Source organism: Peromyscus eremicus, chromosome 15, assembly GCF_949786415.1.
Source record: "Peromyscus eremicus chromosome 15, PerEre_H2_v1, whole genome shotgun sequence".
NCBI lineage: Eukaryota > Metazoa > Chordata > Mammalia > Rodentia > Cricetidae > Peromyscus > Peromyscus eremicus.
In genome coordinates this window covers 17,801,118-17,824,272 of record NC_081431.1, presented here as the reverse complement: position 1 = coordinate 17,824,272, position 23,155 = coordinate 17,801,118, and the positions used below count along the sequence as shown (strand labels likewise).

The following is a 23,155-nucleotide window of genomic DNA, read 5'->3' as shown; positions in this document are numbered from 1 at the left end:
GAAGATGTTTTTATGGCAGCGGTTAAAAATAAAAGACATTTTGGAGCTTCTCAGTAAATGAAGCGCCGCAGACTCGAGTTTTGTTGTTTTCCCCTAAAATTAATATAATTAATTAAAGCCCAATGTTAGTCTGATCGTGAGTCAGTGAGTCACCGCATCTTATGCTAATAGGGCTGTGCCACATTCTCGGCTCCCAACCGAAAACGCAGAAGCTGTCCCGAGTGGAGAAGGATGGAGGTGGAGAAGGATGGAGGATGACAGAGATTCTCAGAGTGGAAGATCCCCTCAGTGGGCCCTAATGTTTTTCATATTGTGTTTGGAGTGGAAGAATGTGGGAATAACTTGGAGAGACAACTGCTTTTATCAAGTGTGAGAAATTAGTCTAAGTGAATTTAAATGTAATTGCAGGAGCAGCTGGCAGAGGCTAATGTCTGTTCGGGTGTGCTTTCTCGGGAACGGCACCTCCGTTCTGTTCCCTGGGAAAGGATGAGGATGTCTCCAGCTTTACATCTCAGACAGCAGCTTTTACAGGCTGGCCTTGGCCTGACTGAGGTCATGCTGGGGCTCCACAGAGAGACTGGTCTTTCCCTAGGAGGCTAGCTTCTGCTCTCCTCCCCCACAGCTTTGAAAACAACTGTAATGGACTGCTGGCTTTGACCTCTAATGCTGCAGTTCCTCTGTGGTCTATTTGAATGGGAATCACTTCTAGATGGCGCCTAGTCTGGCATCCTGAGTTCTTCCAATTCATCATGATGGGATCTCATACTGGCCTTAAGAACTAAAGTTCTCGGGTTGAGAATATAGCTCAATCGGCAGAGTATTTGCCTAACATGCATGAAGTTCTGAGTTCAGTCCCCAGCACTGCAAAAACCCAGGTATGGTAATGGTACCTGTCTATATGCAGCACCCAGGAAGCAGAAGTAGTAAGATAAGGAGTTCAAGGTCATCCTCGGCTACATAGTGAGCTCAAGGCCAACATGGCCCACATTAAACTGTCTGGGGGGGGGGGGGGAGATGCTCTTAAGAGTCCTCTACTTAGATCAAACCCCTCATTTTGCAGGCTGAGAATGAGAACCTAGACAAAAAGCTGTTCTGCTTGCTAGCCCGGTGTTTGCTCCACAATCCCACCCGACAAGGTCCCACCTCTAAGTGCCACACTCATGGCCTCTGCAGGGACAAGGAGCATCCATCCCTCCTGGTTTAGGCAGAGGCTCACATGCCTATAAGGATCGCCTCAGATCTGCAAGCCACACAGTGTTCAGGACTTGATTTGACACTATCCCAATTTCCTTTCTGTGCGTGACCGTTTTGCCCTTCTTAAAATCTTGAAGAACTATTTCCACAGAAAAGATTTCCACAGACGAAAGGGAAACACCGGGGAGGCTCTGGGGGAAGTGAAACAGCTCCAAGGAGGCGATGAGGGACACCACGTCACCTCTCAGTGCAAGATTTGCCTTGGCTAACCCCACCCCTGACTCTATGTCCTGTCATCCCCAAAGCCCTCAGGACCTCCTGGGAACCATCTGGCCTCAGCTCTGAGCTGGTGGCTCTGGCTTGACCTGCCACGTCCTTTCTCATGAGCAAACTTTGTGGAGCTCCAGCTATCAGAAACGCTGGGGGAGGAGGGGGCCTCTTATCTGTAAGAATGACGCTGGATGAAAGACAGCATCCAGCCTCTCACTCAGAAGTACCCCCAAAGATTTCTCAGCTCTCCATTTTTTCCAGTGAGGTCCTCCACCCAGCAACACGGCTTTTCCTGGGTACTGGCTGAGAATGCAAAGTCCCCGCCTAACCCAGCCCTGCCAATGTTACAGCCATGTTTTTATGAGCTGCCTCCGTGTGGGAAAGGACATGAAAATAGGGAAGCATGGACTGGGTCCACTTCGGCCTCGGGGCCACGTTGAACTGTGGGTCATCTTCACGGCCACACAACTGAAAGCCAGGCTAACATGGCATCTGTGGCCGTTTGGTGGACAGAAATCACCTCAGCAAGGTCTAGGAGAGGGAGTAAGCTGGCAATAGAAGAGGCTAGAAGGCCGGGGGAGAGACATGAATCTGACTGTCCTCTCTCACCTGAGGCCCTTCCTCTGCCCTCTTAGTACACCACAACCCACCCAGACTCCTTTAGATGACCATCAGTATGACCCAGGGCAAGGATCCAGGCTCCACCCAAAGCTGCCCAGCTGAGAGTGTTCTCCAAGCCCAGATCTCCGCTGGCCATTCTTTACACTCAGCCTTGGGATTGTGTGTGGAGCTGCTCTGCCCATCTCTCTCATTCAGAGCTCCTCCCTGGAGTTAGAGCCCAGTTTTCCTCTCTGCAGTGGACGCATGAGGACACTCGGGGGTGTGCACACACCTCATTCCTGGCTTACATATGGATGCCCTGGGCACCTGCCCTCCACCTTGGAAGACTCCTTCTGTCCTTACACATGCCTTTGGGGTCCTCTCCTTCTCTCTTTGCAATACCCCTTGATTCCAGGGTACCCGAGGGATCCCGAATTGTCCTCCATGTTAGCATTATTTCTGGATTGATGAACACCTGTAGGATCCTTCACCTCCACCCCCACATTAACGGTTATCCTCCAGGGGATTGAAGTTGAGCCTGTGGACAACAAAGAACTGATCTCAGAGGCTGAAGAACCAGCCTTTTACCCTGAGTCAACCCTCCCACTGTCGTTGTTGAAGCTTTATTGCTTCCAGCTTGGAGTTCAGGACAAATGAGATGCAGAATTGCCCGGGACCTGCCCATTCTTTCACTCTGCCGTGGTTTGCCCAGAAATATATGCAAATGTTAATATGTGCTAATAACGTGTGCCGGTAGAGACCCCATCACAAACACCTGTCACTCACATGGGCCTCCTATCCCTAACGGAAGAGGAGCAAGCAGAAGTTACCAGAAGGTCCCCTTCAGTTCTGTGACTCTGTTGCTGTGTAGCAACTGCCATTGGCCTAAAAGGTACAGGGCCCTGGGGAAGCAGTGAGAAGGTTCGTATAGTCTTTCATCTTGAAGGGCCATTTAGCTGGAGCCACAGAGGGCCCTCCATGGAGGAGCTTGCCCATGCTCGTGGCGTGCTCATTATTAAGTACTCCCCTCCAACCCAGAATCCTACTTTCTCCATTTCCTTTACATAAAACGACTTTTTGATAAAGTCTCTTTGTTCAACGCCTACAAAATCTATCGCTACCAGCCTTCCATAAGTAAACGGCACACAAGACAATGGGTGGGTGGAGAGAGGGGCAGAGAGCCAAGTGTGGGTTGGAACGGAGTCACAGTCTGCAGAGCAAGTGGGAGCCCTCGGGGTCAGCTGCAAAGCTCAGCAAGAACACTGACTTCGGGATCAGCCCTTGAAGGCCTGCACAGGTCTGGACAGTAGGAGCCCTTTCAAATCAGACAAGCTAGAGTTTTGTTCTCTGAGGATGAACTCGCGGCTCAGCCGTGTGCGAGCTGTTCGCCGAGGTGTCTCGGCCAGGTGGTGATTTCTCCTGTTGTCCTGTAACTTGGCTTGAAGCGGAAGATGACCCATGTCACCTGGCGTCCTGATAACAGAAAGCAAATTCCAGCAAAAAGTGCCCATGCCTCGGTTGGCCATTACCATGCCCAGCAGGCTGCTCCCTGCCATCTGGCCACCTCAGAGAGCTCACAGCCGCTCTGCTCCTCGCCCACCTGGCTTCAGCTGCCTCCCAACCCCAGTGACAGGGCAGCATGGCCAACACTGGGCACAAACTGGGCTCTGATTTACCTGTTTTCCTGCCCCAGGGATTCTGGATCCAGGTCTCCTAATGTGTGTGTGCCCCAGTTTTCCACGGAATTGATGTGTTCCTCTCTGGGGAGGGCAATCTTTTTTCAACCTTATTTACAAATACTGAGAAAGTCAAAGCTCAAATGCATTTGCAGAATCCAAGTTCAGTTCATTGTCAGAGGACTGCGGCAGAAATTTCCAAAGGTATCAAGTGAAGAAAATATGTCCTGGATACAGGGACCTTCAAGGGCAAGTTATATACCACACTGACATCTAGATGATCCCTTATTATGACATAATGTTACACAGAGGAGAAGCAGGGAAAGCCCGTTTGCAGGCAGTGGGCAGCAGGACGTGATCTGATACACTATTGCACGTGTTCTGTATAGGGGACTTGAGATATGGCCAGGCAAGTGACTTACGCAGTCACCATGAGCACCTCACGCTGCTTTGTTGCACAAGTGGATCACCAAAATATATGTGATCAAATAAAATACACAGGCATGTAAAAACCAGAGGCCAAACAGGTAAAACGAAAGGAGGATCTCACATCAGGCACACGGATGGTAGGGTTACTCAGAGACCTCGGAGGAGCCACGAGGAATACAGATGTGTGAGCTGGTCAGGGGTGGACATTTCTTCCTCACCACTGTGGGTAGTGCTGATCAATAGGTGCGATGATCACTTGCTTCATGTGGAGTCAAAATGTGTTTCTGCCTTCAAGAATCTCAGGAATTTGAAGCAAAAAGATTACTCTCTCTCTCTCTCTCTCTCTCTCTCTCTCTCTCTCTCTCTCTCTCTCTCTCTCTCTCTCTCCTCTCTCTCTCTCTCTCTCTCTCTCTCGACAGGGTCCACTATACCTGGCAGCCTATGGTCATTTGTCTTGAGATAATTCACTTATTCATGCTCATGTGGGGCTGCATGGTCTCTCACCAGAGACCCATCTAGGTCTACACAGCCATATTCTTCTCCTTTCCTAAGTAGATCCTTCCATCCAAACCTCAGATCCTAAAATGTTTACATGCAATAGTTGAAGTGGGCCTTATTGTGAAGTTTAGTGACAAATTTCTCAGGGCCCGCATGGGTTTGTTCATTTGATGAATTGATTTGAAAATAGTCTCCAAGACGGTGTGTAATGAGGGTGGGAAGAAGGGCTGAAGAAGCGTGGAGTGTTCTAGTGAGATCCACCCACACCAAGGCATTGGGATGTCTAGAAGCTGTCTTTGCATCCCTGGACTTCACCGGCAGGACATGGAATTCTGAAAACCAGAACAGGGGAGACTGTGAAGTGCTCCCCTGCTTCTCAGCTTTGCTACTGCTGAGCTGTGTGTGACTGAACTAACAGATCCACTTCCGCCTCACTGAGACGGAATTGCCGCCATTCCACTGGACAGTTAGGCACTCCATTTACGTGTCTCAGGGAAGACACCTGGGACTTGGTCTCAGCAATTTGGAAATTCCATTTCAGCACTCTGGCCTTACTCTACTTTTATCTCTGTGGGTCCCCAGCTCTGAGCACCCAAAGGTCTTGCACTGTCTGCTGAATTCGGCCTCTCCCTAGAATAAACCTTAGAAAGGTTGAGTTGCTTGCCCTGTCTTAAGAGTAATCAATATGACTCCCAAACTGTGACAACAAATGCAACTCAGAGAAAACGTTCTCGATATTCTTCTAGCAAACGTGTGATTTTTTAGACATCATTTAGTGCTGCACTTTCTCTTAATACTAAATTACTCAGGATTTTTCTAAATCAAAACCCTGATGGAGAGCAGACACTATCCCAAAGTCCTAGAGTTCAGAGCTTCCGGGTGCTGGAAGCATCATTCTGCCTCCGAGTGTTGCTGTAGTTTAAATATAGAGTATCCTCCAAAGCCGTGTGTTAGAGAGTTAGTCCCCAGCCCATGGAACTCTTGAGAAGTTGGCCACTTTAAGAGGTGGGGCTTAGAGGAAATTAGAGCATTGGAAACATGCTCTTAATGGGGGTATTGGTACCTGTCTCCTCCACCTCTTTCTTTGTTTCTTAGCAACAACGCTACAAACAGCTTGTTCTACCATATAGTCCCTACCAGGAAATACTAGTTCGCCACGGGCCTACTGACCAGGAACTGAAACCTCCGAATCCATGAACTGATACATACCTTTCCTCTTTTTAACTCTATTATCTCGGGGTTTTTTGTTACAGTGATGGAAAAGCTAACATGGGTGTTTTCAACCATACTTGAGTTCTCCTCCAGCCACAGGGGACTGCTTCATCATCAGAGAAAGAAAGGCCCAAATTCTGATGCAAACACTTGGTTCCTGTCTCTGAGCCTCAGTTTCCTCGTTTGTAAAATAACGTTCCTAACGCCTACTCCACGAGTGTTTCTCCAAAGACTAAATTAAATAGTAAATGTGACGGGCTCAGCAGCAGCATCACAGCCCCACAAATTCTTTTTTTTTTATCATCATTATCTTCACAGTTAACACTAAGAACAACTGACCCCAGAGTAAGCCATGCTTTCCTGCTACGTTTTGCAACACCAGTGGAAGGCTGGCCCCTCAGGAAAGCTGTGAGTCCATCCCCACCCCTCTCGCCATCCTGGTACTGAGCCTTGGACTGACTGATCTCTGCTCCAAGCCTGACTCTTCATCAACATGGAAAACAGCCATTTCCTAGGGGATGCTGCCATAGGCCCCTGTGCGGGAAGAGAAAACACAGCTAGGTTTCCTGGAGACTAGGTTTCTCTACCCCTCGCCTCTTCTCTCCCTGGGATAAAATCATTTTGTTGTATGGCAGATCAAAATGAGAGAGCACACACCCACCTAGAAGGCTTGTAACGGTATAGGCCAAATATTTAGTCGTCTTTCATCAGACTGTATTCTCTTTGGACTCCGGCTGGTTCACAATAGGTATTAATCACCTAATCAGACAAGGCAATTCCCACTCATCTGTTAATCAGTTAATGGCTCTTCCCTAAGCATTTGCATAATGTCTTTAGCCCGAAAAAAATTGTAATCTCCCCAAGGCTCCCAGGAGCCTCTAGGGTGAGCCTGCCATGCCCAGTGACAGGGACCACTCTTGGGTGACTGTAATGTCCCAGGAGCAGCCTGCCTGCCTTCCTGAGCCCTGATCTGGTGATGGAGGAGGAAGTTCCTATGTCTGACCCATCTGCTTGGCTGGCTGGTCCTCTGATGTCCGGTGTCTTCCCCTACTTCAGATGCACAGCTCAATACATAGTTACAGCAGGACCTGCATCCTGGGGTGGAATGAGGAGGCAGAGAGAAGTGGAGAAACCTTTATCTCTTGAACCTGGACACTTCTGCTGTGTCAAATATAAGACAGTATGACACTCGGGCAACCAGTCCAAAGCAAGGTGGACAATCTCAAGGCAAGATGAACATGCACAATGTGAAGTCTATTTCCTTGAAAACCAACTCTGAGAATCAAAGTTAAATGACCTATTGCCATTCACACTGTGGCCAGAACATTCGGACAAACGCCTCCTCCTTTGGACTCGGAGTGCCCATTGTTAACACTGTCTTCATTGCACAGATGTATCACTCTGTTGGATGACAACTCATCTTTGCTCAGTTGCTGGGGGAGATGTGTTCATTCTTTCAAACCCAGAGGCCAGCTCAGTCCATTTGCAATCAGCTCAGACTCCAGAGATGAAAGTCTCATCATGCTTTGAAGGAAGCAGGGCGGCTGGAATCTAAAAGTAGGTAGGTCAGAGAATGACAGAGGCTGGGGAATGACTGACAAGGAATGTGGGTGAACCTCTCTGAGGTTAGGCGATTCTTCTCATATTAAAACATAAACCGCTTGGACGTTTGGCTAAGCAAACACTGGGAGAAAACTCAAGCCATGATAGCTGTGGAAGAAGCACTTAGCACGCATCTCTGTGGAATGACGTTGATGTGAGGGACTTGTGCGTACTGTATGATGGGTTTGAACCAGAGTCTCACACAGTCCTTAGGTTAGGTGCTGCCGCTGTTGTTGTTGCTACTACAGTGGATATTGCATTTGTTGGGGCCACAAAGAAGGTGGCCAAGGGCCTGGTTCAGTCTCCAATCCTTTCCAGCACACTGGCTTAGGAAGCAGGCACTGGGTTCCGAGGATGGATGTCTCCATGGCCAGCCATCTGCTTCATGCTCATCACTCTGGTGTGGGATGCAGACAGAGAACATCCTTAGAGACAGAATTGATCATCTGGCAAAGAGGAGAAAGTTCACAGCTTTACAAACAAGCTCCTTAGTATTGATTAATTTATTCATTAATTCAACAATAACTTATTAGTGGCATATTACATGATGAGCTGTGTAGAAAGTTAGGTTGGAAGATGGAGGAGAGGGGGAAGATATATTATTACATAGATCTATGAAGATACACCTGTCTCTATCATGAAGTTATAGTTCAAAAGCCGTATAGACACCTAATTGTAATAGATCATTAATAAGTACAGGTTTGGCCGGGTATGGTGGTGGCAGTGCTTGGGAGGCAGAGGCAGGCAGATCACTGAGTTCGAGGCCAGCCTGGTCTACAAAGAGAGTTCCAGGACAGCCAGGACTGTTGAACAGAGAAACTCTGTCTTCAAAAACCAAAAACCAAAACCAACCAAACAAACAAAAGTGCAGGATTTGACCGAATTCATAGTCTGCGGGAACCACTAGGGGATGTGCAGTTCCTGAGGCTCCCATTCACACTTTACTGAAGGGAAGAAGGCAGTAGGTCCACGTCTTAAATGATAAGTAAAAGTCTCAACAGGCACCGGGAAATGACAAAGAGACCACCTGTAAAGTCAGTCAGACCTACATCCTAGCCCCAGATCTAATTAGGTAAAATTGGTTTTTTTAAATTAGACTGGGTGGATCTCTCTTTCTCTATCTGCAAAATGCAAAGAGTCATCACCTTGCAAAATTATTATAGGAACCTGTGGATAACCCGTGTTACGTTACATGTACGCAGAATAAATGGTGCCTTTTTTGCATTTAGCACCTAGGGCTGTGAAGTAGGGCATTTCAGGTAAAAGGTAAATCATGTGGAAAGACAGATAGGAGAAAAAAGTGAAGGCTTTCGGAAACAAAAGTCTGTGTTGAAAGGAGAGAATTCTAGGAAAGGGGAACGGACAGGCCACTGGAGTCTGTTTCTAATGGGCTCAGTGTTGTCTAGGGAGAGAAGAAAGAACCTTCTAGATGATTAGAGACTGACCTGCCCAGAGGCTCTCTGTCAGTCTTCTGTCACAGACACCTCCAGGTCACTCTTCCTCCTCCTTCTCCCTCCTCGCCCCTCTCTGTCTAGCATCTCCAAGACTCATCCCACCATCTCAAGGTGGCTGCGATCAGCTTAGCCCTAGGCCGGTCTCTCTTGATTCTTGAGCAGCCACATCTATTTAGAGACTGATTGTGAGTCATTTCTCTTGTAGGTGTGTTCTGTCTCATAACACCCCACCGAACAAGAAAAGAAGTTCACGTACTCACACAAAGAAATGTCAGGGAGGTCTGGGTCCCGTCGTGGATCCGTGTGTAGCTTGCTAGACTTCAGTTTCTCCGTGGGAGCGGGCGTGGGGGGTGGGAGGGTGGGGGTGGGGGATTGGAAATAACAAGAGTGCCAACATCACGAGGTTTAAATCAGATTACTTCACAAAGCACATGCTCAGTGCTTATGATGATTATTAGCCTTTAGACAGTAATTTACCATTCACTCCACAAGGGCTGGCTGTATGCAAACTCTGCAAGAGTTCCTTCATGAATGCGTAGACCTAGAACTTTCCAGGCAGATGTATTCTGTATAGAAGAAAGCACAGCATATGGGAGCTGCACGATTTAATCATCACCTAATTAGCCAAAGTATTTCAAACAGGCCTTCCAATGATGACGCAAACATTCTCACTTCTAAATGCCGGAAGCCGCTCCTTCCCCGAGACTCTCTCCCTGGGAAAACTGTAACTCTTGGCTCTTCACTGTGGCTTCCTCCTCACTACACATTTCATTTAGACCTGAGAGAGTCTAGTCATCCCTTCTTTGTCAATAAGGGAGGTGAGAAGAACATCTGCCATCTTCCTCTCTCTTCACTATGCTCTCTGTGTTACAGGTTGTTGCGTGGTGGTTGTGTCTAAGACGGTAAGAATGATGTCTAAGATTTATGGAGATTTAAACCCCTTCACAGTGAACCCTCCCAAGAACTCTAGATTAACACCATCCGCGTCTTCATTTCCAGAAAGGAACAAAGTTTCTAAGTGGCTGAGTCACCTGCCCGATGTCTCCCAACTGTAGGACAGCTGAGATCCACATGAGGCAGGCTGTTTCCGGCTCTCCCCAGAGCCAGCATGCCCGCGCTCCAGCCCCGGAGCAGTAAAAAGGACTCTTCATTAACCTAAAGCTTCCTACAGAATCTAAAACAACAGTCTCAGAGAATCTCCATAGTAAATTTAGGGAAAACCCAAGCCAGGCCGATAAATGTTCAATAAGATGATCTCTCCAAACAGACGACTGATAAAAATCTGTGATGAAAAAGCAAGAGACTAAATTCTGAGAGTTCAGTGAACCTTTGAAGTCTTTGAAGGTGACTCCAAGAGAAAAACGCTGTAAGTGCAGAAAAAGCTTGCCAATAGAGACCAAAATGCAGTAAGGTCAGCAGGTGAATTCTAGAGAGGATTCAAGTGGTCAGTAAACAATTGCACTCGTGATTTTTAAGGGCCCTTCTAATCCCTGTGAGCCCAGTGTTCAGTGTGTGATATCATTTTTTTAAGTTTCCAGTTCAGATGCTTTTGGCTTCCTGGAATGAGTCACGGCAGATCAGCGTAGTGTTGTGTTTCCATCTGCCTCCTAAACATCTCCCCATCCAAATTTCACAGCGTCTTGATGTGTCTGCAACCCAGGCCCAGCACACCGCTCCACTGTTCCTTTCTTTCCTGGGCACCTTCCCTCCTATAATGGTGTCACCATCCCCAGCCACCCTGGCTTGGCACTGAGTCCTCCTCAACTCCTCCTACCTCCTCACATCCAACTGGTCTACAAGTGCCATCAACAGATGCCTTCAGCATCCCGATGGCTCCCTCCTTCCAATCCCAGCTGCCCTATTGCTGAAAGTAACTCATACCACAATTTCTCTTTGAGCAGACTAAATCTATAAAGATGTAAGTCTGTCCTTCCTCTCAAATAGCTTCCAGACTGGAAATTGAGAGGGGGGGTATAAAAACCCACCACTCAAAAGGCTGTAGCAAGAGGCGGAATGGAAGTAAAGTAAGTGTGCCAGAGATCAAGACGTAGAAAACACTCCTAACGTCTCCCCGAACACAAAGCCTTCTAGCCTCACGCTTCCTCTGCTGTACCACCATCCAGCTTCTTCTCTGCGTTGCTAGGAGAATAGCCTTCTTCTAAGTTGCTTGGTGCTCTGGAGTGAGGCAGCTCACACTTATTTCTGACTCACTGTCTGTCTGGGTCATTGGGAGCTTATGAGCACGTGCAGAAGAAGTGTCAGACTAAGAGATAATGTGAGATGAAGCCCTGGGTGAAGAGTGGTGCTAGGAGACCGGGAGAGGAGTGAAGAAGAGCCTCAGGAATACTCCTGGACCCGGGCTGAGAAAGGGAGCAGGGATGACTGCAAACAAGAGGCTGAAAACAGCCGATAGCATTCGATGCCACCAAAACCCAGAGCAACAAGACAGCCAGTAGATGTCAGCCAATTGGTAGGCTCACAGGTCACTGTGAGGTACACATCAGAACTGTGACTTTTCCTTTTAAGAACGTGGGCCCGAAAGCAATACATTAAAAAATTAGATTAGATTTGGTCTGTTGTATACTGAGGTAATTTAAGTCTATAGCACTGGCTTTATTTTGTTTCCGTGTGTGTGTGTGTGTGTGTGTGTGTGTGTGTGTGTGTGTGTGTGTGTGTGTACTCGAGCACTCACATACCAAGGCATGTGTGGAGGTCAGAGGACAACTTTCAGGAGTCAATTCTCTCCTTCCCCTAGGGGTTCCCAGGAGGAGGTGCATCCACAGGCTTACATGACAAATGCTTTGGCCTGCCAAAGCCATCTTGCCACCCTGGATACTGCTGATTTTGAACACTATCAGCAGAGCCTGTGATACACCTTCACAGCTCCCCCACTTCACCTTCACCCCATAAAAACCAGCAACGTTCAGCATAGGTTGATTTAGAGATGTCACTTTTCTGTAGTTAGGTCTCATGGGAATCCCCAAATAACCCAGGCTGTTGACAAGGCTATAGGGCTGCTCTCTGAAAACTGAGGCAAGGTCCCTTTGCTAAAGATAACATCTACACATCTCACTGGACATGGAGAAGTTGAGCTGAAGATGGAGAAGCCTTCATCCCTATAATCTTTGGTACAGGAAGGTACTCTGCACACTACTAAAAAAGAAACAGACGCCTACCCAGTCTTTGATCTACAATGGTGTCCCACCCGCAAGGAATGCTTGGGCAACAGTGGCACAAAGCTGTAAGAGAAACCAACCATTATCTGATTTAATTAAGGCCTACTCCGTGAGAGGAAGCCCACACCCAATACTACTTGGGTGACCAAGAACCTGAGACTAGATAGGCCAGGGACTGAGAATAAAATGAAATATTACTATTCTTTTTATAAAAAAAAAGCAATAAAATGACCCATAATGACATTCTGCTGTACTTATAGATCAGTGCCATGCTCAGCCATCGTCAGAAAAGCTTCCTTCTGCAGCAGACGGGAACAGGGCCAGACATTATGCAGAGGGTGAGAGACCTTGGAACACTCAGCCCTAAAGGAGATATTCCATCAAATCCCTCCCCTCAGAGCTCAGGGAACCCCTCGGAAGGGGAGGCACAAAGAGTGTAAGAGCCAGAAGGGGTAGAGACACCAAGAAAACATGGCCCTCTAAACCAACACAATCAAAGCTCATGTGAACTCACAGAGACTGAGGCAGCATGCACAGGGCCTGCACAGGTCTGCACAGGCCATCTGTGTATATATTAGGGCTTCCAGTTTAGTGTTTTCATGGGATTCCTGAGAGTGGGAACAAGGGGGTCTCTAATCCTCGTTTCTTGGGCTCTTTTCCTTCTGTTTGTTTTGCCCAGTTCCAGTGTGTTAGTTTTTGTTTCACCTTATCATGTTTTATTTTATTTTTATCCCTTAAAAGCTTGTTTATCTTCTAATGAGAGACAGAAAGGGAGTGGATCTGGATGGGAGGGAATGTGGGGAGGAACTGGGAAGAGTAAGGAGGTTGGGACTGGATATATTATGTGAGGAAGATCTGTTTTCAATAAAAGGAGGGAAAGCCCACAGGCTTTTGATCAGGAACTGGCTTACCTGGCAGGCCACCTAACAACCTATAAGCACCTTTGACAGGGACTCCTGTCCCCTCAGCAAAGCTGCGTGTCTGGGAACTCAAGATTGGCCTGTTTTTCCAGTACCTCATCTTTAATGCTCTCTTTAGGCTCAAGGTTTCAATTACTTGTTAAATTACATTTATTTAGCCTGGTCATGGTGGTGCACGTCTTTAATCCCAGCACTCGAGAGACAGAGGCAGGAGGATCTCTGTGAGTTCCAGCCAGCCTGGGCTACAAAAAGACAAGTCCCAGGACAGCCAGGGTTACCAGGGTTACTTATTAAGACACTGCCTCAAAAAAAAAAAAAAAAAAAAAAAAAAAAAAAAAAAAAAAAAGCAACTAATTTATATTTATGTATCTATTTATTTATCCATGCACCTCTATGTGTCTGTACATATGTGGACATGCCAGCCACTGGGCACAAGTGTGAAAGTCAGAGGCTTAACTTTTGGATTCTCTTTCTCTACCATGTGGGTCCCAGGGGTCCTATTCAGACTGTCAGGTTTGGCAGCAAGTGTCTTTACCAACTGAACCATCTTGTGGGCCCAGTTTTGGTTCTTCTCAGCACTGCACCCCCGAGCAATACTATTGACTCTGCACCCAGAGCCATTTTTGAGGGACACCGGTAACGTGGTCGCACTAGTGGTTTTTGGGTTGGTTTATCGCTTCCTTCTTCCGCATCCTCGGAGCTCATCTCCAGTCGCTCCCTAGGTTAGCTCCGGGGTATTTGAAAATCTCTTTGCTCTTTGTCCCCTACCAGCCTCTGAAACCCAAATGCTCATCACCAAATCCAAACAGGTAGGGAGGGAAGCGATGGTGTTTGCACAGACCTGGGCCTTAGTCCTCCCACGTCTCCCCATCCTCTCCAAAACGGAGGATGTTCACCCTGCCTGCACCGAGCCAGCGTCCATCAAGCCTTGTCTGCTCTGCTGAGACTTGGCATGCCCCTGCTCCGATGCTGCAGCTCACGGGCCAGCAGGCCGTGCCAGCCCTCAGCAGCCGCAGTCTGCACACAGGCCCTGGGCCGGCACTGGCTCGTTCGCATCTCTCTGGGCCACAGGGGAAAAAGAAAGAATACACTCACTGAAACACTGCATCAGTAAGTCCATCACTCATGGACAGAGACGAAGCAATGGAGCCCAAAGAATGGGGGACCCTCATGACAGGGAACATAGGAACAAATGGCAGGTCCAAGTACAGCGCCCTCTACCGCCTGCTGGAGTCAGTGCAGGTCCTGCGGCGGCGGTGGCTCCCTGGGCTGAATACAGGCACCCAGCTTCCTTGGGTCAGACACCACCAAGCAGGTCTCTTATGTCACAAACAAAGCCTTGATGTCCTTAAACACATGTAGAACATAAGCACATGTGCTCACAAGCACTAAGGGTCCTAATTATACAAATATTCTTCTGACCCGAATGGTCTTGGAGAAATGGGAGAGAAAGGACCAGGCTTAGCCTCCTCCGGGGGTACCGACTTTTTCACGGACTATGAAAAAAGCAATGACTTGAGCCCATCGCAAACCTAAAGTGGCTCGCTTCGGCTTCCTCTCAGCCAAAGGCACTTAGTCATTTCTCCTCTTGTCCATCAAAAACAGGCACGGCATCCAAGACATTGCCCAACTCAAATCCTGTAATTCCCTCTAAGTCTACCCTGTCCTTCCAAAGTAAGCTTGTTAGTTGAAAATAGACTTGTAAATAGCACTCAGCAGCTCACACAAAGCAAATAAGGATTTATACCTGAAAAAGGGTGGGGGGGGGAGTGGGGAAAGGACACCATTGAGCTCATCGAGGAGGGAAGGATGATGTGTTTTGTGGTCAGCTGTTTTTGTAATCTTCAAAACACATTTTTATCATTTTTCTGTGAAAATGAAACGTGATCATCTGCTAAGCAGTAAAACAATACAATAAAGTAAACTACAGAGCTACAATGGATACTTTTCCTAGTGTTGTGATGCGTGTTCTTCCAGCTCTGTCTCAAATTCACTCACAGGATGAGGTTACAATGTGCACCGTCCTCACTTTCAAGGCCACTTTATATGACAAAAATTAGTGTCAAGAAACAACTCGGAGCACACTGGACAGTTTTCGTCCTGAAACCCAACCAGCCTGGGCATGGGCAGGGCATGCTCCGTGGGTTCAAACCACAGTAGCTTCCTTGGGTGCTTGGCCACATTTTAATTCCGTGTCATAGCCCTGGGCATCAGGCAAGAGCCGGGGAACGGGGAGCCAACAGGACTTAGCATAAGTCAACATGTTTGTTGATTCTGGACCAGTTGCCAAGCCAGAGGACAGGGATGCCTCACAGGGGAGGCAGACAAAGAGTGGGGGAATAGTCACTCAGATATGACCAGGCACTGTGCTACCTCTCTTTAGCTGGGAGGAACCCTAAGATTCTTCCCATCTTGCGGACACCACAGTGGTCAGTGCCCCCACACTCTGTCAGAGAAGGAGCCCTTCGGGGGGTGGGGTGGGGACTGTTTATTTGGCATTTGACCAAGGGCCATTGGGGCTCCTTTCAGAAACAGTTGATAGGGGGCCAATTATTGTCACATACACTGGGGAGAAAGGGGGTCAGTTTAAAGAAAGTTTAGATAAAACAGCAGCAGCAACAACAAAGCAATCTCTATGGGGCAGCCATGTGGGCACAGTGTTTGGAGGGAGGGACACTGACCCCATTCCTTTGCGTGTGGACAAAGAAGCTCATCCACGGAGCTCACCAGCCCCAGTCATTCATGAGCATGAAAGAGGCCCTCATGCCTCCTCGGCCTGGCTGGGAACCAGAGGCACCGGCAGCCTTCACACAATCGACCCTGTAACGTAGAGAGGTCTTGGGACAGAGCAAACTCTTCTGAGGAGCCAGCTTGTGCCTTCAATGATCTGCCAAAGTCTATCTGAGTGATGTTTGTACCCTAAGTGGAAAATATGGATTCCTTAAGGGATGGGGGTGGAGACGAAGGAAAAAAAAAAAAAGGAGAAACGGAATTCCTATTTCCTAAACTCTGGCCAGCTGTGGGCCATTCCACATGACCTCATTAGTTTTAACAATGGCCCTGAGAAAGCTATTCCCATTTCTTAGATGAGAAAGCTGAGGTTCAGGCTGCTTCGGGGACTTACCTGGTATGCCCTAAGAAAGCAGTGAGCATCAGAAGCCCTGTGGCCTGCTTCCCTCTTGGTCTTGCTATTCCTGTCCCAACCTCTTGTTCAGACTTTTTTCTGCTGTGTTGTTGATTCGTTTCCCCTTTCATCAGGAAAATAACGAGTTTTTCCAGGTGATCATAATTAATGTGGAATCTTACTGAAATTTTTTTTCTAATAAACTTGCACTTCATGCCGGAAAGTACTAGAAGTTTCTAGAGGAGTGACCTTCGCATAGATGTGACCTTTTGCATCTCTAATTAACAAAGAAGTGCATTACATAATGACATTCAACAATTCCATTCATCTAGTGTTTAGCCAGGTTCAGAAAGGCAGACATAGAGAGTCAAGATTGGAAAGGGGGAAACAAGAATGTGGAGGGTGGAGAAGGCATTAATGGCATCACGTAGAGAATAAAGTTTGTATCCCTTGAATTCTTAAACACTGTCATGTCCTCCGCCCAAAGCATCGCCGAATGAACCTGCCCGCTCTTCCTCCAGAGAGCAATGCTTCTCTGGGCAGGGAGCTGACTGTAGAGCATGCTGGGAGACTCCTGTCCATGGGACAGAGTCAGAGAGTGGTTTTCCAGGGGTGGAACCCATGGCCCTGGGCCATCTGTGCCCTCTCAGCTGGACCCCCACAAGGTCTCACCGTGACAGCTGAGCAGGGTTAAGATTGCAGCCTTCAGCATGCTGGAAAAAAACAGCTGCTGCGGTCGGTCTCTTTGCTGGCTGGCCTGGCCTCCACTGGCCAGTGGGACATCAAGGTCTTTGTTATTCACGCAGCAGTTGGAATCTCTGTCCATTTAAGGAAGGAAGCCGCAGGGTGATCCAGCCCTGGCCGTGCCACTAAGGAGTGACTCACTCATTTCTGCCACGTGAACTGTGGATGAACCCTGGCCCTTCCTCAGACGTGGTCTCAGCCTGCACTAGATTAAAGTTAATGGATTCTTAAGGAATATGTGCCATCTATATAATAAGGCAAATTAAGACCCATGCACCATGAACCGTGCTGTTTGTTTTGATAACATCAGAAAATACGAAGCCAGGAAAAAAAAAAAATGGGCCAAGTCTGGGAAAAGAACAAGAGAATAGCCACATTGGCTTATCTCAAAGGGAACCCAAGCCAGGGGTACTGCGGGCTGAGGGTTTCATCCCAAGGGTACGCCAGGCTAGGAAAGACTAGCCAACCGCAGACTATGGCACAGTCCTTAGAGGAAAGGAGCCCCTGGGTTCAGTCCCTGCTCTGTTACTGACTAGCCACATTACCATGGGCGGCTAACTGGTGTCTTCTAGCTTCAAATTCTTCCTCTGTAGAATGGTGTCTACTGGATAGGTTGCCATGATAATCGATGGGTGAAGTACTAGGCACAGTAAAAATTAAAATGTACATATACACCTATATATATATATACACATGTCCACACATGTATGCACATGTAAATACACCTATTCATGCAGGTGCAAATTATACATGAATATAACTCAGTGTGTATAAATTTGTATAAATACACACTGAGCTGTATCTATGTATATAAACACCAATATTTGTTTATTCACATATATGCTTAATATGTACGTGAGAAAAACACATATATACATAATATATAGACCAGTCTATCTATACATATGACCACCTTTCTTTTTGTCTCTCTTGCTCACTGTGTGTGTGTGTATGTGTATGTGCTGTACGTGCGTGCGTGTGCGTGTGTGTGTGCTATGCGTGAGTGCGTGTGTGTGTGCTCACGCTGTGCGTGCATTCGTGTGTGTGTGTGTGTGTGTGTGTGTGTGTGCTGTATGTGTGTGTGTGTGTGTGTGTGTGTGTGTGCTGTACGTGTGTGTGTGTGTGTGTGTGTGTGTGTGTGTGTGTTCTGTACGTGTGTGTGTGTGTGTGTGTGTGTGTGTGTGTGTGTGTGTGTGTAGAAAGCCCGGGCAGGCAGGCAGTGCAGAGGAGGCTCCAGGCGGCAGGGACGCAATGCCGCTTACCTAAGCCTGTGAAGCAGCGGCTGCTCCCTGCCCATCCCCTGCGGTGGGCTGCAGAAGGAAGGCTGAGACGGATCAGGTGAGCCCTTATCACAGAAGTGCTTTCCTTTCATATTTCTAAAAACAGCATCTAGAGGCCAGCATGGCTGCCAAGGGTTCTTTGAGGGGAGAATCCATCGGAAATCGGTTGTTTAAGTGCCTCCGGGATCAAAATCAATAAGCCAGGCCTGCGTCCTCCCAGTTAGAGGGAAAAGCGGAGCTGAGGTAGGAGGCACCCTGCCTGCTCCAGACTCCTGCTGGTCCTGAGCCCAGGAATGCCACCACCAAGACGGGCGCCTGCTTTTCCAGGCCAGCCTCCCACTGGCCAGCGGAGTGACATTACAAGTTCTCAGGAGGGAGGCCACAGCAGTCTGAGTGGCTGAAGGACATGGGAGTGAGGCCTCCAATCATGCCGCTAGCAAGCTCACCCCACAGCCCTGTGCAGCTGCCTAGCCTCAGTGACTTCCTCCTCCTCCTCCTCCTCCTCCTCCTCCTCCTCCTCCTCCTCCTCGCGTTTTTCACCTCTCCCTGCCCGTCTCTGTCTCTCATCTCCACAGCAGACCCAGAAGCAGCGGAGGGACTTGGAGAAGTTAGAAAGTGCCGCCACCACCACCCTCCAGCCCCACCCATATCCCAACTTGCCCTGAGCTCAAGAAGGGGCTTCAGACCCTTTGTCTGCTCCAAGGACTCTCGGCTTTCTCATGGGTAAGTGAAGGCAAACCTAACAACCCCAGACCCGTCCAGGATTCCTCTGAGGATTCAGAATAAAATGCACAATGGGAGCCGGAAACCAGATGCACGTGTGCGTCCCTCCAGAGATCTACATACCGCAGGAACTCTGGGAATGGGCTTATATTTTTGCCACTAAAGAAGAAACAATAGCAAAATGCAAGGAAGTTACCAGGTACAGTGCGGCACACATCTGTAATCCCAGCACTCAAAACCATGAGACTGGAGGATCACAGGTTCAAGGCCAGTGAGGCAAAGCCTGGGGTCCCTCTATCCCCCTCTAAAGGAGGGACTCCTAGCCTCCTTGCTGTGACAGCAGCAGACAGAAGGATACAGTTTTTATAGAACTGGGTGAGTTTTGAAATTCTCAAAAAGTTTTCAGAAATAAATTTTGTTTTTACTTTGAATTTCAATCGGAGTGATTCCAAAAGACCTGGAGTTTCAGTGTGGGCTGGATGTTGGTTGCAGGAGTATCCAATAATACACATTCTTACATAACGTTGAAAAATATACCAGGCGGTACTTTCAGGAACACATGGGCAGGTGCAGCTGGGAGAAAAGTGAAGCAGCAGAGACTGTCCCTGTACCAGGGCACTGAGTCGCCCAGGGCATGCTGGGACTTCAGGCCCTTCAGTTCCCCTCCTCTGCATCCAGCCAATAGATGCTTCACAGAAAAGCTCTCTGTCTCTCTGCCTCCCTCCACCCCTCTCCCATCAACAGTATTTAATCAAGTAACTTCAGTGAAATGAATCAAAATCCTCCTGTGTCCATGCACTTTTTTGCTTTGATTTCCAATCATGAAGTCCGGACCCATGACCCCAGCTCTTCCCGCTTCTCTTGTCATTGCTGACTCTGACGTCAGAACTCTTTTTGGCCCTCCTTAACCAGGGATGGTGCCGACCCTCTCCTTGAAGGAGACACCCTCAGCAGCAGAAGTCGAGGAGGCTTCAGTATGACTGCGATGAATGGGAGGACAAATCCCAGGAGCCCAGGTGGCTATGGACTCCACCTGCCAACAATTTGGGGAAGAGAAACACAAATGGTCCCAGGGAGAGGTGCCTGTCAGGACTCAACAGTATGCACCTTTGTGATCTTCAGGCTGGAGGCTGCAGGGACCAGAAGGTGTTGGGGACCAGGCAGCCGGAAAATGTATTATCATAAATGCTGTCTTCCCACCTGCCCCACGTCAGCTAATGGGCCTCGCTGAGATTCTTTGTGAAATTAAAAAGAGAAGCCGGAGGAGGAGAGAGAGACAGCACCTCCAGAGACCCAAAGTCGAATGTCATGTCCCCTGGGTGACTACACATGTTGAGCAGACAGTGACGGTGCCAACAAAAGAGGGGACAGAGTACCAAGTAGAGCCCCAGTTCCTTACCATGTTCACCTTAGTGAGAGTCTGTCACCAGGAGCATTTCCCCGAGAAACAAAAGCAATACCCACACATCTTACACTTAATACAGAGAGTGGGATATCCCCCACGGATCTGGCTAAAAGTAAGAAGTCCTATGGCTCCATCTGAAATGTAGAACATTCCCTCTGGGCTCCTGGGACCAACCATGCACCTTGACTTAATGAACAGCACCAAGTATAAGCTTGAAGAAATAGGGGATGGGGATGCTACAAAATGAATGATCATTCACGTTTGGAATTCCCAGATCTATCTAGTAAACTCTTTCAGGAAAGATGGCCAGATATTCCTGGATCTCCCTCTAGCTAACTCTCTAAGGTCCCCGCCTGATACAGACTGTCATCACTAGGGCTGGTATTGTCTTTTCTTGAACCACTTGACCTGCCTTGCTTATGAGCACTAGTATATTGTTTGTTTAAAGCTTCTAGAAAGCAGAAACTGTGTCTTAAGCATGTTGGGGTTCTCTGACATTCTGAGCTCAGAGGCTTGTGAAGGGCCAGCGTTCTAAATGTGTTAAATCAAAAGGAGATGGATACATTGCAAAAACAGTCTCCTTGTGGGTCCTCTGCTCTTGTTGTGCAACACCATAATTCGACTAGGTGAAAAATAGGATACTGGAAGACAGGTAATGGAGTCTAGTGTGGTGATATTTTATTTGTGCTCTAATAAATAAAGCTTGCCTGGAGATCAGAGGAAAAACCAAGCCATTATAAGTAAACACCAAAGTCAGGCAACATAGCACTCGCCTTTAATCCTATCACTTGGCAGGCAGGGATCTGTCTGGATCTCTGTGAGTTCAAGGCCACACTGGGAACAGAGCCAGGCGTGGTGGCACACACCTTAAATTCCAACACTAGTTAACCCTGGAGGTCTGTACAAACAGACAGGAAGTGGGCAGGAAGAGGAAGTGAGGTAGCTGGACAGAGAGAGCAAATCAGATGGCAGAACAGCAAGGCATATAGGCATGGGTAGACAGAAAGTATCTTGCATTTGGAAGCGGCAGAGTTGGTGAGGTAAGGTTAGCTGTGGCTGTTCCTATTCCTCTGATCTCTCTCAGGCTTTAACCCCAATTTCTGGCTCTGTGTTTTTTATTTAATAAGACAGTTTAGAAATTCATCTACAGTCTAGAGTCCGTTAGTCTCCAGAAGAAAATGGATCTTGGGTTTTACCCTTGGAGCAAAGTAGTAACATTGCAATGAGAAATGTAAAGTTCAAGGAGGCCAGGGTGATAGTGTTGGGTCCCATGCTTGGAAAATCAGGACGGCCAGAGGGGAGGGGAGGGAGGGAGAAGAAAAGGGGAGGAGGAAGAGGAAAAGGACATGTCTATTCTGAGCAAAGGGCAGACGGGGTAGGGCTGGTGGGGAAGAGCCACCTCCAGGAGATACAGCCCTGCTGGTGCCGAGAGACAGGGGACAGACTGACCAGGCTGTGACCAAAGAAGGAAGGAAGGGCTCCAACTCCAGCGGCACAGAAAGGGAAGCCCACTCCCCAACAGAGAAAAGCCCAGTGGCTGTGTAGCTCATCAGTCCTCAGGGGCTGGTGGGAGGACCCAGCAGCGTGTGCAGAGAGGAGAACATAGACCTCTGTTGTCCCTCTGATCCTATAGGGCACCCAGATGGTGCCAGAGAAACCCTGGCCTTACAGGGTCACAAGTTTGCTCCGAAGGGCACCTTTACCCCAAGAGTAGCTCTCAGCTCATTCCCTCATGACCTGCTCCTACCACACAGCTATCTGCTCCATCCTCCTGTCACTATGACAGCTTGGGGCAAGGAGCAGGCACTGTGGACTCAAGGACCACGACGCTAGTCACACAGAGAAGGGAATGAGGGTGGTGGGGGATTGGAACCCCACTTCTACTGTAAGATCCGTGATTGGGTTGAAAGTGTTGAAGGCCCCAAAGGCAGAGCCTCCAAGTCACCCAGGAATGCTCGGTCTCAAATACTCCAATCCCAAAGGCCACCACGGCATTCCAGGTCTTCTGATATGCTAAAGCTCCCAAACACTACCCCCCCCCCCAGGTCACCACTCGCTCTGAAAGCCACACAAAAATCACTTCAGAATGTGTCCCACCTATCGAAAACAGTGACCCCCCCCCCATTCTGGAGGACAGTAAAGAAATGAACTTTACCTGAGGTGACCAGAGAATTCCCCTAAGAGAGGAGGAGAAGGGGATGGCCACTCAGTCAAGCGATGGAGTCTCCACCAAGAGGCCCACAGTTGCGACCTGAAATCCCAGACTGTATTTCTGGGGTTGCGTAGGAATGGGTAGATGTGTAGGAATGCAGTAGAGGGCTGGGGAGCTCCATGTGTACAGGCGGCATGAGGGTGCCCAGCCCAGTGAATAGACTTGATGGTTTATGCCAACTTTGCCTAGAAGGTGGTGCTCTACCTGCTGTTAACAGGTGTCCCTACAGCCCATCTTCCCTTATTGTCTGTGCCTGTGTATGTGATCATGTGCGCACACGTCTGTGTAGGTACACATGGGTCTGGAGAGCAGAGGTCGACATTAGATATCTTCCTCAATTGCTTCTCCTTATTTCTTTGAGACAGCGTCTCTCAAAACATGGTACCTATTGGTTTAGACTGCTGACCAACGAGCCCCAGGAATCCTCCTGTCTCTACCTCCCCGGTGCTGGAATTGCAGGCATAGGCCACCATGCCCAACTTTTACAAGTGCTAGGAATTGAAATTCAGTTCCTCATGTTTACATGGCAAGCATTTTACCTCCTGAGCCATTTCCCCAGCTCCCTTCTGTCTTCCTTGGTTCTACTGTTTCCGGGGAGGCTGGCGTCTCGGAACTGTGTGACCCAGGCCTCTGGCT

At 48.4% G+C, this 23,155-nt stretch overlaps 1 long non-coding RNA gene across 1 annotated transcript; it reads right to left on the bottom strand.

Annotated features, from left to right (window-relative positions):
- Positions 1–6,999: 6,999 nt before the first annotated feature.
- Positions 7,000–23,139, bottom strand: LOC131925094 (uncharacterized). Its single transcript, XR_009383151.1, has 2 exons — positions 23,059–23,139; positions 7,000–7,927 (listed from the first exon to the last, which is right to left on the bottom strand). It is a non-coding gene; the product is annotated as an uncharacterized LOC131925094 (long non-coding RNA).
- Positions 23,140–23,155: the final 16 nt, after the last annotated feature.